Source organism: Peromyscus californicus, unplaced genomic scaffold, assembly GCF_007827085.1.
Source record: "Peromyscus californicus insignis strain IS unplaced genomic scaffold, ASM782708v3 Scaffold_21__1_contigs__length_65335640, whole genome shotgun sequence".
Classification (NCBI taxonomy): Eukaryota; Metazoa; Chordata; class Mammalia; order Rodentia; family Cricetidae; genus Peromyscus; species Peromyscus californicus.
Genome location: NW_026294514.1, coordinates 46,390,377 through 46,403,153, shown reverse-complemented (window position 1 = coordinate 46,403,153; position 12,777 = coordinate 46,390,377). Strand labels below are relative to the sequence as shown.

At 38.8% G+C, this 12,777-nt stretch overlaps 1 protein-coding gene across 4 annotated transcripts in view; it reads right to left on the bottom strand.

The window, feature by feature from the left end:
* The window catches only part of Fbxl17 (F-box and leucine rich repeat protein 17), a 466,425-nt gene that overhangs the window by 378,778 nt on the left and 74,870 nt on the right, over window positions 1-12,777 (bottom strand). The gene's annotated exons all lie outside the window — the stretch shown is intronic.

Sequence of the window (12,777 nt, the reverse complement as noted above, 5' to 3'; positions counted from 1 at the left end):
GAACTAGATTATTAAATCTACTTTAATCCAAAAAACAACTGCCAATCTCAAAATACTTTACATTGATATGCATTTTGGTTTATTAATATAAATTTAAGGTCAATTTTGATATACTGTATATTTCTACTCTTATTTAAGATATTATGTTTATGCATCTCATTTAAAATTGTAATATATCATTAAGAAATACAAATTAATAGTCATCTATGATAATCAAACTTATAGTCATGTTAGTTGCGTTTTTTAGGTATACAAAGATATATTTCAATTAGATTATCTTCAAACACTTCAAAGACCTACAGAATATGGCATTTAAAATGTTTTTAAGAACTTAGACTTTTCTAGACAATGAGACACGTCTGCTCCTGGCAGCACCAGTTACTTCAAAGATGATGGGCATTGAAGAAACTGGTTATGGAGTTGGCTTACAATACAAAAAAGGCTAGCCATTTGGGCAAGAAACTGCTCTTGCCTGGATTGTTGTATAAACTGGACATGCAGAACCCATAGGAAAGTGACCACTGAACTTTGGCAAAACAACGTGGGGTGGTCCTTCAGTTTGCTGCTTTGCAGAAGAAACTGCCAGATATTCTACAGGACACAGAGGAAAGCAACTAAGGAATTTTGCCATTAGACAGACAGTCCTTCAAATTTCCTGCTTCACTCAAAAGTATGCCAGAGACTCTAGGCCTGTATGCTGCAGACAGTTGCCCCAACATTACAGAGAAACTTTGGGTGACTGTCCAGGTAGAGAGATGTCTCTGTCATTTCAAGAATTTTGGAAGTTGCTTACAATGTACTTCTTGTCTACTTAGGTAATACAACCTTCTGGGATCTTTGATGGAGTTGAAGACTAGATAATTATAATTATAATTTTCCTTAATTATGATAAAAGGTAAATTAGATATAAAACTTTAGACTCACAAAGATAAGGTGGATAATAGAACATTTTCTTTAATTTTGCCAAATACAAATAGACTAGATATTATAACTGTAATTCTTATTTGATAACTGTTTGTTATATATAATTTTACTGTGTTAAAATGAAAACCTTCCTTTTTGATTATACAGAAAAAGGGAAATGCTGTGGGATGGTCTTTCCATATGCTGTGAATATATGTTGCTCCTGTTAGTTAACAAACAAAGCTGCTTTGGCCTATGGTAAGGCAGGATAAGAGCTGGGAGAGAAATTCAAACAGAGACGGGGAGAAGAAGGGTGGAGTCAGGGCAGATGCCATCCAGCTGCCCAAGAAACAAGATGCTAGCAGATCGGTTAAGCCACAGCCATGTGGCAAAATATAGATTAATAGAAATGGATTGATTTAAAATGTCAGAGCTAGCCAGCAATAAGCCTGAGCCATGGAACAGTTTGTAATTAATATTAACCTTCTAAGTGATTATTTTATAAAAACGGCTACTGCCTGGGCAGGACCAGGTGGAACCAAGAAACTTCAGTCTACAGGGATGTCTTACATTTTCAGAGGTTTAGTCCATAATCATCATGGTGTGACATGGTGGCATGCAGGCAGACATGGTGCTGAAGCAGGAGCTGAGAGTCCCTACATTTTGACTCACAGGGAATAGGAAGTGAACTGTCTCACTCGGCGTGGCTTGAGCATATATGAGAACTTAAAACCTGCCACCACAGTGAACGTATTTCCTCCAACAAGACCAAACCTACTCCAAAAAAGCCATACCTCCTAATAGTGCCACTCCCTTTAGGGGCCATTTTCTTTCAAACCACCACAACCCCTTACCAATTTTATGAAATTAAACCTTACGACCACTATATGGGTTGTTATAATATTATTGTTCCAATTTTATAGATATGGAAGTAGAGACAGGAACTAACATCTTGACAAAACATATATTATCCAGCAACAGAGTCTAAATTTGAAATCAAGAGCAGCTCTAAAGATTATTCAACTAGGGATTCAAGTCCATGTTCTGCTACTCTCTGCAAACACATACTCTCCCTTTCTCGGCTAACAGCAATCTCCCAGCATTCCTCTCTACTCATGATCCCAGAGGCAAGACTGATTGAGGAGGACCGGGGTAGAGAAGAATTCATACACTACATATACAGAACAAGAGAAAGCACTATGCAGAGAGGTTAAGTCTGCAGAACATTTTCATCACTGTACTCAAAACCAAGAAAGTAAATTCTATCAGATACATAAATTGTCTTCCACATACATCCTTGTACCAGATGCTGAGTCAATCATCTCAGGTGGGGATAATTACTTAATTCTGTGCATAAAATGAAATGTTACATAAATTAGATGGAATTTTTCTTACTTTTTAATCCTTTAAAATTTCCAAAACTTGAGGAGATACACAATAATCTTAAATAGTTGCTTTGCTACAATATAAAAACATTACTTTCTGGAGGAGCTATGAAATGACCTTGATGATCTGCACAGCGTTCATTACAGACTGATAAACATTTGTGAAAATCCTAGCTGTGATGATTGATTGCATTTTTCCTTGCTTCACTTACCTCAAACTAAATTGCCTGTCATTAAAATGATGACTTTTGTCAATGTGGTTTCTTAATCCTTCCTCAGTCCTTTCTAGCAATGACAACCTTAGAATAATATATTGGAAGTCTTTACGGATCAATAATGCTTAGAATAAAACACTACAATCTACCACCAGGAATTTTATCCCCATATTTATAATCATTTCTGACAAGCTAACTAGCAGTAAAATTTCTTACCAAGGAGAGGAAAAAAAATAGACATCTAACAAGTCAAATACAACACTATAAACAGCATATGCCAATCTAAACAAGTTAAGAATTTTGAGTGAAGCTTAATGTTAGCAAAATGCTTTTATCCTGAAGTAGTTAATGACTGAGATGTCATTTGCAGACTGTTCAAGAAAAAAAAATTATTACTCAGAATCTCAGACATTTTGAAATGATTTATGGGATGTTATTTATGTAAAAAGATTTTTCTACAATGTCAGAAACAGAAAGCTTTCATTTACAAGCTATGCAAGCCAATATGCATACCCTAGGAATTATTTTTTTTGCATAGGCAATTAGAAAGACTTTTTTCTCATTTAATAGGTATTTAGATTGTACCTTAGACATATTTATGTAAGAATGTCATTATGCTGGCTTTAAAATACTACAATTTAGATATTTTCATTTAAATCAACATTACTTAGAATAAATGCCACCAAGTGAATAAAAGCAGCCGTGACTCTCCTTTGCAATTGACTTTGCCTCTTCTATGAAGGAACTACATTAACTACAACTTCCCTAACTCTGCACATTTCATCACAGAGCAAACCGACTCATCTGAAAACTCGGCTAGCACTAACTTAAGGGGAGTCTTTCACTAGCAGCCATCCCCCATATCCTTCCCCAAACCACTTCCTTACAGGATGAAAAGGAAGTAATTTGTTCTTAATAGTAGGTATTATGGAAAAAAAAAAAGACTTGACTCAATTTATAAGAGAATTAACTCCCACGGCCTTGTCAGTTTACAGTAAAGTCAGGGAGGGGCATCAATCTGTGCACTCTTCTCCAAGAAGCTAGTGGAGGCATCAGCATTGAGGACAAACACCAGGACACATAGGGACATCACACTGAAAAGAGAGATAAAAAGTCTAAAGTCCCCAGAGGAATATCACCAAGAAAAATAACTGTTACTAGGGTGGCCATCATTTAAAAAAAAATAAAAAAGTATAGAGTTCGGTTAGAGTTAGGAATAAAAATTGGTAATTAGCACAAGGAAAGCCAAACAAGAAAGAAAGAAGAGGAAGGAAGGAAGGAAGGAAGGAAGGAAGGAAGGAAGGAAGGAAGGAAGGAAGGAAGGAAGGAGGGAAGGAAGGAAGGAAGATTGATTTCCCCTCCCCATAAACAAACCATGTCACCCCGGGGAAGAAAACACAATAGAATACATTACAAAACCGCAAATGTGTAATGTCAGCAAATGTTTATTCTAAATGCCTTAGAAATATGGAAAAGAAAAACAGAACCAAACAGCAGTGGAAGGAAGAAGACTGCCCAATCCCTTTGTTTCAGGGTAAAGAAGTTTAAAGACAGAAACTGCGAGTGTGAGGTGGGCAGGGAGAGGTGAGAAAAGGCCATCAGGATGTGGGCAGCGCACCTCTACAGAGGACCGGAAACGGACAGAGGCGCCACTCTCCCTTCAGCCTTTCAAAACCACACACGGCTGTTCTTCAAGCAAAATTTAGAATTAACTAAAGTCAAATATTTAAAGTGAATCTTAATTTTAAAACTTAAAAATGAGAACGAAATGAAAATTGTATAATGTCCACTTCACTGTTGATATGATTCATACCAATTTTAAAGGCAGAAACCATGAATTTGACACACAGGGAGTGAGGGGGAGTACATGGAGGGAGGAAAGGGAAGAAGGGGGAAATGATGCAAACATAACTTAAAAAATAAAGGTTATTATTAAAAACTTCAGATGTTACTCAGTGTGATGGTTGTTCTTGAGTGCCAACTTGACTACATCTGGTATTAATGACACCCAAGTGGCTGGGTAACCTGCAGGAGATTTGTTTCTGAATTAAATCACTGGAAATGGGATCTGGCTATTTTGAGGTGGAAACACTGACCTGTAATCTCACCTTCTTCTGGCAGCCTATATACAGGACATGGAAAAAGAAAGCTCTCTCTTTGCCTGCTCCCTTCTTCTCTCTCTCTTCTCATTCTCTCCTCTCTCTCTCTCTCTCTCCTCATCCATCCTCCCTCCCTCCCTCTCTCTCCCTCCCTCCCTCTCTCTCTCTCTCGCTCCTCTCTCTCTCTGTGCTAAGTCCATTCCTTCACTGGCATCAGGGCACACATGCTCACATGGGTGGACATTCAGTGTCTTCTTCCATTGCTCTCTACCATATTGTTTGAGAAAGATTCTCTCACTAGACCTACAGCTCTTCATTTCAGCTAGGCTGGACAGCCAGTTGGATCCACTTGTCTCTACACCTTAACCCCTCAGCTCTGGGGTCACAAACACACACACACCTGACTTTTGAGTGCTTAAAGACACAAGCACAGGTCCCATGCCTGTGCCATAGACCTCACCCACTAATTCACTTCCCCAGCCCTGGAAGTCTGACCAGTAATAACCATGAGTGTAAACAGATGAAATTCCTCATTGTAAAGACAGACTGGCTAAATGGAAAAAGAAAAAAGTAAGACCAACAGGGCTGGAGATGGTTCAGAGGTTAAGAGCACTGGCTACTCTTCCAGAGGTCCTGAGCTCAATTCTCAGCAACCACATGATGGCTCACAACCATCTATAATTCAGTCTGATGCCCTCTTATGGCCTGCAGGCATACATGCAGGCAGAACACTGTATACATAATTAAAAAAAAAAATCTTAAAAAAAAAGTAAGACTAACAATGAAGTCTGTAAGAAATTCATTTTACCAGTAAAGAAAGGGTGGACTGAAAGTCAAGGGATAGAAAAGGGTATAGCACATACACGCAAACCACAAGTAAGCTCAATTAACTATTTAAACAGGTAAGTCAGACTCTAAATCAGAGACAGCAAGGGACAGAGAAGCTCTCTCTGTGGAAAGAACAAAGAAAGTCCTGAGTGAATGTGTGTGCTCACATGAGCTAGCCATGTCAAAGACCCCAGAGGCTCAGACCCGTGGAAGAATGGCAAATGTCTCCCCCTGGGGTGAGGTTCAGAGGTATGGCAAAGCCTTCCTGAGTACTTACGCTGACTGGGTGTTGACTTGGGAACCAGGGTTGGCAAAGTGTACAGAACACATCCATCGTGGCTTTCTCCCTCCTGGACATTTACAGCCTGAAGATGGTTCCCAGACAGAGACAGTTCCTACCAACATTAGCTAAACCTGTCTCGATCCAGCTGTATACTATAATCCCAGCATCCCTGTTTATCTGTATGTAATAACCCTGCCTCCTTGTTTGGCTGCATGCAATATTCCTGCCTCCTAGTTCAACTGAACAATAAACACCCTGAATGAGCTTCCAGGGTGCTGCAGTGTCTCCAGCAGAGAGTCCAGATTTGTCTCTGCCTGTCTTTTCTTCATTCCCTCCCAGCCCCAGGCAGTTCATCCCTTGAGTTGTTGTGCTGGATGCGGCAACTGGGAATGCTAAAAGGACCGATTCAGAAATAGGAAGAAGGAAACAACAATTATATACACAAATGCACCCAATGGTGAAGTATGCCCAACAGAAAGCCAACAACATTTACCTCTCAAGGGACACAAACAGGCTAATTCATAGCTGAATGGCTTTGTGAGAGGTAACTAGTCTTGTCACCTTGATGGAATCTAGAATCACCTATGAGAAAAGCATCTGGATGCCTGTATGTCCAGGCTGCATTATCTAGTGTCAGGTAACTGATGTGGCAAGACCTACCCTCTTTGGGCAGAACCATTCCATGAGCTGGAGTACCAGACTGAATAAACAGCAGAGAGGAGCTGAGCACAAACATTTCCTCTCTGCTGCCTGGCTAAAAGGAATGTGAGCGGTTGCCTCAAGTGCCTGCTGCCATGACTCCCTCCATGGTGGACTGACTGTAGGCTCAAACCATGAGCCCTAAAAAACCTTCAGTAAGTTGCTGTGGTCAGGTACTTTCTCAAGGCAATGATGAAAGTAACAAATTCGGTGTCGACACCCACTGCTGTAAGGGACAAAGCATCCTGAGGAAGTCACATGGAGACAGCAGAGCTGACCTAGGCTGCACAGCACACAGGTCTACAGCATTTACAGGACATCTGCTCCAACAGCTACAGAAATACTTCCTTCTCACCAACACATGAAACGTCTTTTGTAACAGATAAAGTGACAGGTTAGGTCCCAAAATAAGTCTCATAGTACATGTCATCACTAACCACAACAGACTAAAACTAGAAATCAACACAAAAAGATTACTAATTGTAAATAAAAAAAACGAGGAGACTCAACAACATTCTCTTGACTCACAATGAGTCAATCAATAAAGTGAAAGGGAAATTTTACATTGTCCCAGAGCAAATGAACATGAAAAACCAACCAAAACCCATAGGATACAATAAAAAGTGCATAAAAAGGAAAGTTAATAGCAATATTGCCCACCTTCACAAAAATTTCAAGGATTTCCAATAAATAATCTGGGTTGTACCTTGAGGAAATGGGAAAGCAAGAACATTAAACCTTCCATTAAGTCGCTGTAGTGTTAGTAGAAGGGGAAAAATGTGATAGAGCCTGAGCGGGGTATATTTATGTATTTAGGAATACATACATACATATATATGTATAAACACACATACATACATACATACATACGTACGTACGTACATACGTACGTACGTGTGTGTGATGGGAATTAATGAAAAGAGGAGCCTTGAGTTTAAAAGAAATCAAGGAGGGATATATGGGAGGATTTGGAAAGAAGAAAGTAAAAGGTGAAATGATGTACTTAAAAATAAAAAAATAATTTATAAAAGGAAAAGAAAAAACAAAGATCAGAGAAGAAGAAAGATAAACATCAGAAGTTATTGTGAAAAGAAATAAGACTGCAACAAAATTACACATAAGAAAGGTAACATTCATAACTGGTAACAGAAGGGCAAGGATCATAGAGACTATTAGAACAACTGTGTGTCAACAAGTCAGATAACTCAAAGAAGTCAATAATGTTAAATAATGAGACACAGAAAACAAGAACGAGGCACAAGCAATGGGGGAGCACCACACTGCTATGGGGGAGCACCACACTGCTATGGGGGAGTACCATACTGCTATGGGGGAGCACCATACTTCTATGGGGGAGCACCACACTGCAATGAGGGGGCACCACACTGCTACAGGAGAACACCACACTGCTATAGGGTTGTGCCACACTGCTATGGGAGAGCACCATGATATAATAGGGGAGTGCCACACTGCTATGTGGAAGCACCACACTGCAATTGGGAAGCGCACCACTACTATGAGGAAGCACCAGAGTACTATCCACAAGCAAATCTGCTTTTGCAGTGTGCAATCATTTCAGGATGACTTACTTCAGATACCTCACAGTTGGCCTTTAACACTTGTTTATCACAACGGTTAGCCGTGTTGTGGGAGGTGGGGTAGGTCAGTGATGTGACAGCTCTCACATCTAAGAGGGAAGGGATAGTTTACTCTTAGGCCAAGTAAGATTTGGCCATACTGTACCAGGCTTTTTCTTTGGGGCCACCAATCAGCTCCCAAACCATGACACAGACTTATTATTAATTTTGAATGCTCGACCTTAGCTTAGCTCATTTCTAGCTATCTCTTTTACCTTAAACTACTTCTCTTTATCTACATTTGTCTTAGGGCTTTTTACCTTTTCTTACTTTCTTGCTGTCTCTATGCCTGGCTGGCGGTGGCTGCCTGGCTTCTGGCCCTCGGCATCTCCCTCATTCTCTGCTCTCCTTCTTCCTCCTGGATCTTCTTTTTGAGCCCAGTTCTTTTCTCCTCCTATTGATTCTCTCTGCCTGCCAGCCCCGCCTATCCTTTCTCTGCCTAGCTATTGGTCACTCAGTTCTTCATTAGACCAATCAGGTGCCTTCAGCAGGGAAGGTGAAACAAATGCAGCCCATGTTTACATAACTGAACACACACCCTTACGTGTGAAACAAAGGCAGTATCAACAGAAGTAACACACCTTTACACAGTTAAAGTAATATTCTGCAGCAAAAACAAATGTAACACACATCTTTGCCTAGTTAAAACAACACCACACCCTTTGGCAACTCAATTCTAAGTTTAAAAAAGATGATTTTCATACAAGCAGGAATGATGCATTACTATAAGAGAAACATAAACTTTATAACTTTGTGCCATATTTAAATATCCTAAGACATGTAACACAGCATTTCTTTATATTTTGATTGTGAGCCTAGCCTTTAATGGCTGAGCCATCCCTCCCACCCAGACGCAGCATCTCTTAAATTACTGCTTTGTTACTTTTAAAATACAACATTAAGGCTGGAGAGGTGGCTCAGAGGTTAAGAGCACTGCTTGCTCTTCCAAAGGTCCTGAGTTCAATTCCCAGCAACCACATGGTGGCTCACAACCATCTGTAATGAGACCTGGTGCCCTCTTCTGGCCTGCAGAGATACGTGCAGACAGAATACTGTATACATAATAAATAAATAAATCTTTAAAAAAAAAAAAAATACAACATTAACAATGTTGTAAACACATTATATATACAAGTACATTTAATTTTCAAAACCCTCAAAGTAGGTGCTATTATAATCAGCATTTTACTGAAAAACCACTGAGGATCTGAGGAATTAGTAAGTTGTCTGAGGACAGAACACAGAGATGAGATCTGAACACAGAAAATCTTGGTCCAGAGTCCAAGCTCTTTACTTAGAAAATTAAGCAACCATGTGCATGAATGGATAATCCTAGAAATTGGAAGTTATAGACTAAGCAGATAAACTAAAACTAAACTGTTAATACTGACAAGAAGTTCCTAGATATCTATATATAAATATATATTATATATATAAAATATATATATATATCTATATCTATATATAATATAGATATAGATATAGATATATATAAAGAATCTCCTGATGAGATCTGGTACTATCTCAGTAGCAGATAACAAGCCAGGATGATTAACTCCTAAAATGACTTCACATTTGGCCTATACATAAGGCCTCTAGGATGGGAAGAAGAAAGGGCAAAGGAGGCTAGAAGGGTGGGCTGGAGCCAGCCCGTATGGTCCAGGGAGCTCTGTCCCGAACTCATTTGTGTGATAAGCAATGGAGAGCCAAAGGAGAATCTTTAATATGGCCGCCCACGTGTTTCAGTAGAAAAACAGGGCAAAACTTAGAATCTAAAGTTCTAAAGGCAGGGTGTGAGGGTGCACTCCGGAGGCCAAGGCTGACAGATCTCTATGTTCAAGGCCAGCCTGGTCTACATAGTCAGTTCTAGGCCAAGCAGACCTACATAGTATCTCCTTTGTATCTCCTACAAAAGGGAGAGAGGGGAGGGAAGGAGGGAGGGAGGGAGGGTGGGAGGCAGGGAGGGAGTTAATTTCAGGTACTAGTGAAGACAGGATAGAAAGGTAAAGCCAAACAACAGGAACACTGAAGAGAGATGAAGGCTGTACTTAGGAGAATGGAAGGATGAAGAGTCGCTTCAAAAGCATAAACTTTGAATTTTGAGAGGAAAAGTGAGAGAGAGGGAAAAAATCAAGGGGAAGTCTTAAGAAGTCTCAAGTGTCCAGCTTAAAATACGAAGAAGTAATGGCATTAAATGGTTAAAAAAAAGAGTATTCAAGAAAATCAAGATGTATGATTTAAACCAGTATAGCTGAGTGTCTTTTTATATTAAAAACTCAATAACTTTCTGTTATAAAATATAAAAATACCAATATGAGTTTCCCAAGCTTGTTTCTTTGCCTTATGTATAATACCCTTAATAAAAAGACTTCTGATAACAAGCATTGAGCAATTCACACTCAGAAATAAGACCTAAAATAAAAAGACCGACCTCCGCAAGCCCCAGAGCACTGATTTATTTACTGTGCATTACTAATGTATGAAGGTTAACACTTTGATAAGCTCCAGAACTCGCTTTGATGTCAGAACAGAAAGACACACTGGCCGCCTTCCACACCTTGGAGTCTTCTTCTTTAGACCATTAAACCATAAAACAATGACATAGTTCTAAAAAAGAAGTTAATATTATCTTAATAAGAATTAACATATTAACATATATTACTGAAATTACTATTTTAAATGTTTTATTAGTATCTACTTGAGTTATAAGTATTTAAAATAAAATAATACAGAAGCCCAAAATTATACAATTATAATCAAACTAATTCTTTTTCATACAAAAACGCATTGTTGTTCAAAGTCATGTAATTTGCCGTTTAACTTTTGATACTGAAGAAGACACAGTAAAAAGCTGCCACGTCCTCTCAGAAATTCTAAGTGCTCAGCTGAGCAGAGGTGATAGAGCAGCGCCTACCTAGCTGGTCTCAATTTGATAGTCACAAATGCAAACAAGCAGCTCTGAGTGGCTGTGGGACAGAGAGTGACCTTCCACCTGCTCATAGGTTGTTTTAACCCTCAACAGTATAAAACAGGAAAACAAACAGAAAGGAAAATAAGCATGACTCCTTTTATATTTCCCACAGGGACGGCCTCGTGAATCTGATCATAAATATAGTACAGACACAATAACTCCTGTGACAGAACCATAGAAAAGATGACACCCAATTTAAAACATCATGACTTCATTACTTTCGGGGGTTCACAAGTTCAACTACTTCAGGCTGACCAATAGGTGGTGCTCAATCTCCATTTGTAGAGAAAGTACCTCCCAGCATTTCCAATAGAAGAAAGTTCAGACCAGGTACCAATTTAAAGACTCATACCAGAAAACCAACAGGTAATACCAAATTAGCTGTTTCTTGTCTGTAGAGGAAATAATTTCACCTATCTATCTTCCAAAAGAATCTCAAGGTGGCACTGGTTAACCCAACACTCTTAAAAGCCGAACTCTATCACTGAACCCTAATGTCAGTACTGCAAAAAACAAATGTTATGCAACTCGGAAATAAATTCCCTAAAACTGGGCCACTGTTAAACATGTTGTGGACTAGGTTAAGTCACTTTATTCCAACTTAACTCATGCTTTAGAATTCTAAGTACCTAACACCCTAATCCCCTGACACGACGCAGTTTCAAAACACAAAAACTAAGTTCAAACTTGGCACACATACATTTTTTAAGTTCCAAACTGCCATACAGCACATGTTACCCACCAGTAAAAGCAGTTTCTGACTCAACTGTCTGAATGAATTCTAAACGTGATCTCCTCTCACCAAAGGCAGTACTATTATTATTACTTTTTCTCGGAATGATAAAATAATTTTACTCCCAAATTCCCACAAAAATACAAATAGGGCTTATGTAATAGAATTTTATTTCCAAGGAGAAAAAAAATGCAAAGACGCATAGAAATTCTTGAAAATGTAAGTGCATAGGGTAAAAAAAAAAAAATGCCAGCAGTAACGTTTAGGTCTGCTCAAACAGCAGTGCTCCTGATTGTTAGAGACAGAGAGTCCACTGAGTTACTTCTCTTCTAGAGGCCACAGGACAGACAGAAAGAACTAAGACAGAACTGCGTTCTAAATCTGCTCAGGAAAGCTGTTTCTGGTCCGGTGGTCACATCAGGGCAGTGTCGGGAGCTCTGCAGGAGGCACTGAGAGCCTGTGCTGTCCCTCCAAAGAGGTAAATGACACCACTCTGCCCAATGGCACCAAGAAGAGACGGAATTCGATCTGAGAGGTGGAGACAGAATTCTAATCCTAGCAAGCAGGAATGCTATTTTTAATAACAAAGTCGGTATGAAACAGAATTCAACACTGGACACCACTTCCCGCCCACAGGACAGTAAACAGAAGCATAAAAGTCCTACAACTTCTAATTCACTGTAGTCATTTCACTTTTGAACCCATGTATATTCATGTAATAATTAATGAAAAACCTAACTCATGTATCAGTTATTTTTAAATGAAAAAACCCTAATACTTAATCATTTAAATATGTATTTATTACTCAATTTATGAGTTTTTTCTTCTGCATTCACATTTAATTTTGCTGCATTAAGTATTAAAAAATTAACTTTTAGTTTTATATAATATCAATATTTAATTAAAATAACATTTTTATCATTTATTGTATCTCATCTATCACATCAACAATTTTAAACTAGTACACATTTGAAAAAACAGCTCTAAATTCTCGTTGTTCCTCCTTTAAAGTCTGATATCCAAA